Here is a 5,126-nt window from a genome sequence, read left to right as displayed (position 1 = left end):
ATAATAATATTTCGCGTTCAAACTTTTATACAATATTTTACAAACTTACAATACCGCTTATTTTACATAAAGCATGAAATATAGCACACAATAACTTTGATACAAGATAGTTGTGAAGATAATTCTAGCTAGTACACAAGTCGTTCAGCAAAGGCAATAAAGACACGTAATTCATACGTCCAGAAACAAGTCATGCATTCTGGTTTTACTAGGATTACTTCCCATCCTTGGTCTTGTGGAACATAACCGTTATGGCCGTTGATAAGACAGCGTGTTGTAATGTCGTCAAAGGGACGAGGGTTACGTAATGTCCAACAGTCCCGTAACAATCTAAAAACCTCATTTCTTACCCCAATTACCGACTCCGTCACTTGTGGAAACGTTTGGTTTAATAGTTGTAGCCCGATGTTCTTGTTCTCACTTTGGTGAGAAGCGAACATTACTAATCCGTAAGCATAACATGCTTCTTTATGTTGCATGTTAGCCGCTTTTTCTAAATCACGAAGTCCAATATTCGGATATATTGAGTCAAAATAATTTCTTAACCCGTTGCGTAAAATAGCATTTGGGTTCCCCACAATATATGTGTCAAAGTAAACACATCGTAACTTATGGGTTTCCCAATGTGATATTCCCCATCTTTCAAACGAAAGTCTCTTATAAACCAAGACATTCTTGGAACGTTCTTCGAATGTCTTACAAACTGATCTCGCCTTAAATAGTTGTGCCGAGGAATTCTGACCGACTCTAGACAAGATTTCATCAATCATGTCTCCGGGTAGGTCTCTTAAAATATTGGGTTGTCTATCCATTTTGTGTTTTTATACTGTAAAATAGACAAGAGTTAGATTCATAAAAAAAATACTTATTAATACAAGCAATTTTTACATATATCATAAAGCATAAGCACACTATATTACATATATTACACCACACGAATACAACTATCTTATTCCGACTCGCTCGTTTCTTCTTCTTCGGTTTTGGTTCGTTTTGCCAGGTTTCTAGGGATATATGATGTTCCCCTAATACGAGCCGTAATTTTCCACATTGGTTTAGAAAAACCTGGTGGTTTAGAGGTTCCCGGGTCATTGTTACAACTTAAGGACTTCGGGGGTTGACGATACATATAAAGTTCATCGGGGTTGGAATTAGATTTCTCTATTTTTATGCCCTTTCCCTTATTATTTTCTTTTGCCTTTTTAAATTCATTTGGGGTAATTTCTATAACATAATCGGAATTCTCGTCGGAATCCGATTCATCGGAGAATTGGTAATCCTCCCAATATTTTGCTTCCTTGGCGGAAACACCATTGACCATAATTAACCTTGGTCGGTTGGTTGAGGATTTTCTTTTACTTAACCGTTTTATTATTTCCCCCACCGGTTCTATTTCTTCATCCGGTTCCGATTCTTCTTCCGGTTCCGATTCTTCTTCCGGTTCCGACTCTTCTTCCGGTTCCTCTTCGGGAACTTGTGAATCAGTCCACGAATCATTCCAATTTACATTTGACTCTTCATTATTATTAGGTGAGTCAATGGGACTTGTTCTAGAGGTAGACATCTATCACATAATATCAAACGCGTTAAGAGATTAATATATCACATAGTATTCACATGTTAAAAATATATAGTTTCCAACAAAATTTGTTAAGCAATCATTTTTCAACTAAACACGGTCGAAGTCCAGACTCACTAATGCATCCTAACAAACTCGATAAGACACACTAATGCAAAATTCTGGTTCTCTAAGACCAACGCTCTGATACCAACTGAAATGTCCCGTTCTTATTGATTAAAAACGTTCCATATTAATTGATTTCGTTGCGAGGTTTTGACCTCTATATGAGACGTTTTTCAAAGACTGCATTCATTTTAAAACAAACCATAACCTTTATTTCATCAATAAAGGTTTAAAAAGCTTTACGTAGATTATCAAATAATGATAATCTAAAATATCCTGTTTACACACGACCATTACATAATGGTTTACAATACAAATATGTTACAACAAAATAAGTTTCTTGAATGCAGTTTTTACATAATATCATACAAGCATGGACTCCAAATCTCGTCCTTATTTAAGTATGCGACAGCGGAAGCTCTTAATAATCACCTGAGAATAAACATGCTTAAAACGTCAACAAAAATGTTGGTGAGTTATAGGTTTAACCTATATATATCAAATCATAATAATAGACCACAAGATTTCATATTTCAATACACATCCCATACATAGAGATAAAAATCATTCATATGGTGAACACCTGGTAACCGACATTAACAAAATGCATATATAAGAATATCCCCATCATTCCGGGACACCCTTCGGATATGATATAAATTTCGAAGTACTAAAGCATCCGGTACTTTGGATGGGGCTTGTTGGGCCCGATAGATCTATCTTTAGGATTCGCGTCAATTAAGGTGTCTGTTCCCTAATTCTTAGATTACCAGACTTAATAAAAAGGGGCATATTCGATTTCGATAATTCAACCATAGAATGTAGTTTCACGTACTTGTGTCTATTTTGTAAATCATTTATAAAACCTGCATGTATTCTCGTCGGGAAGTAAGACTTGGCCACTGGTTGATTCACGAACCTATAACAATATATACATATATATCAAAGTATGTTCAAAATATATTTACAACACTTTTAATATATTTTGATGTTTTAAGTTTATTAAGTCAGCTGTCCTCGTTAGTAACCTACAACTAGTTGTCCACAGTTAGATGTACAGAAATAAATCGATAAATATTATCTTGAATCAATCCACGACCCAGTGTATACGTATCTCAGTATTGATCACAACTCAAACTATATATATTTTGGAATCAACCTCAACCCTGTATAGCTAACTCCAACATTCACATATAGAGTGTCTATGGTTGTTCCGAAATATATATAGATGTGTCGACATGATAGGTCGAAACATTGTATACGTGTCTATGGTATCTCAAGATTACATAATATACAATACAAGTTGATTAAGTTATGGTTGGAATAGATTTGTTACCAATTTTCACGTAGCTAAAATGAGAAAAATTATCCAATCTTGTTTTACCCATAACTTCTTCATTTTAAATCCGTTTTGAGTGAATCAAATTGCTATGGTTTCATATTGAACTCTATTTTATGAATCTAAACAGAAAAGTATAGGTTTATAGTCGGAAAAATAAGTTACAAGTCGTTTTTGTAAAGGTAGTCATTTCAGTCGAAAGAACGACGTCTAGATGACCATTTTAGAAAACATACTTCCACTTTGAGTTTAATCATAATTTTTGGATATAGTTTCATGTTCATAATAAAAATAATTTTCTCAGAATAACAACTTTAAAATCAAAGTTTATCATAGTTTTTAATTAACTAACCCAAAACAGCCCGCGGTGTTACTACGACGGCGTAAATCCGGTTTTACGGTGTTTTTCGTGTTTCCAGGTTTTAAATCATTAAGTTAGCATATTATATAGATATAGAACATGTGTTTAGTTGATTTTAAAAGTCAAGTTAGAAGGATTAACTTTTGTTTGCGAACAAGTTTAGAATTAACTAAACTATGTTCTAGTGATTACAAGTTTAAACCTTCGAATAAGATAGCTTTATATGTATGAATCGAATGATGTTATGAACATCATTACTACCTTAAGTTCCTTGGATAAACCTACTGGAAAAGAGAAAAATGGATCTAGCTTCAATGGATCCTTGGATGGCTCGAAGTTCTTGAAGCAGAATCATGACACGAAAACAAGTTCAAGTAAGATCATCACTTGAAATAAGATTGTTATAGTTATAGAAATTGAACCAAAGTTTGAATATGATTATTACCTTGTATTAGAATGATAACCTACTGTAAGAAACAAAGATTTCTTGAGGTTGGATGATCACCTTACAAGATTGGAAGTGAGCTAGCAAACTTGAAAGTATTCTTGATTTTATGAAACTAGAACTTTTGGAATTTATGAAGAACACTTAGAACTTGAAGATAGAACTTGAGAGAGATCAATTAGATGAAGAAAATTGAAGAATGAAAGTGTTTGTAGGTGTTTTTGGTCGTTGGTGTATGGATTAGATATAAAGGATATGTAATTTTGTTTTCATGTAAATAAGTCATGAATGATTACTCATATTTTTGTAATTTTATGAGATATTTCATGCTAGTTGCCAAATGATGGTTCCCACATGTGTTAGGTGACTCACATGGGCTGCTAAGAGCTGATCATTGGAGTGTATATACCAATAGTACATACATCTAAAAGCTGTGTATTGTACGAGTACGAATACGGGTGCATACGAGTAGAATTGTTGATGAAACTGAACGAGGATGTAATTGTAAGAATTTTTGTTAAGTAGAAGTATTTTGATAAGTGTCTTGAAGTCTTTCAAAAGTGTATGAATACATATTAAAACACTACATGTATATACATTTTAACTGAGTCGTTAAGTCATCGTTAGTCGTTACATGTAAATGTTGTTTTGAAACCTTTAGGTTAACGATCTTGTTGAATGTTGTTAACCCAATGTTTATTATAACAAATGAGATATTAAATTGTTATATTATCATGATATTATGATATATAATATATCTCAGTATGATGTATATACAGTTAAATGTCGTTACAACGATAATCGTTACATATATGTCTCGTTTCGAAATCATTAAGTTAGTAGTCTTATTTTTACATATGTATTTCATTGTTAATACACTTAATAATATAATTACTTATCATTTAACATAATTAACCAAGTGTATCAATATCTTAATATGATTCATATGTACCTAGTAAGACGTTGTTATAACGATAATCGTTATATATATCGTTTTCGAGTTTCTTAAATTAATAGTCTCATTTTTATGTATATAACTCATTGTTAAAATACCTAATGAGATACATACTTATAATAAAAACATGTTAACTATATATATAACCATATATATGTCATCGTATAGTTTTTACAAGTTTTAACGTTCGTGAATCACCGGTCAACTTGGGTGGTCAATTGTCTATATGAAACATATTTCAATTAATCAAGTCTTAACAAGTTTGATTGCTTAACATGTTGGAAACATTTAATCATGTAAATATCAATCTCAATTAATATATATAAACATGGAAAAGTTCGG

Source organism: Rutidosis leptorrhynchoides, chromosome 7, assembly GCF_046630445.1.
Source record: "Rutidosis leptorrhynchoides isolate AG116_Rl617_1_P2 chromosome 7, CSIRO_AGI_Rlap_v1, whole genome shotgun sequence".
Classification (NCBI taxonomy): Eukaryota; Viridiplantae; Streptophyta; class Magnoliopsida; order Asterales; family Asteraceae; genus Rutidosis; species Rutidosis leptorrhynchoides.
Note: the sequence above shows the minus strand (reverse complement) of the source record.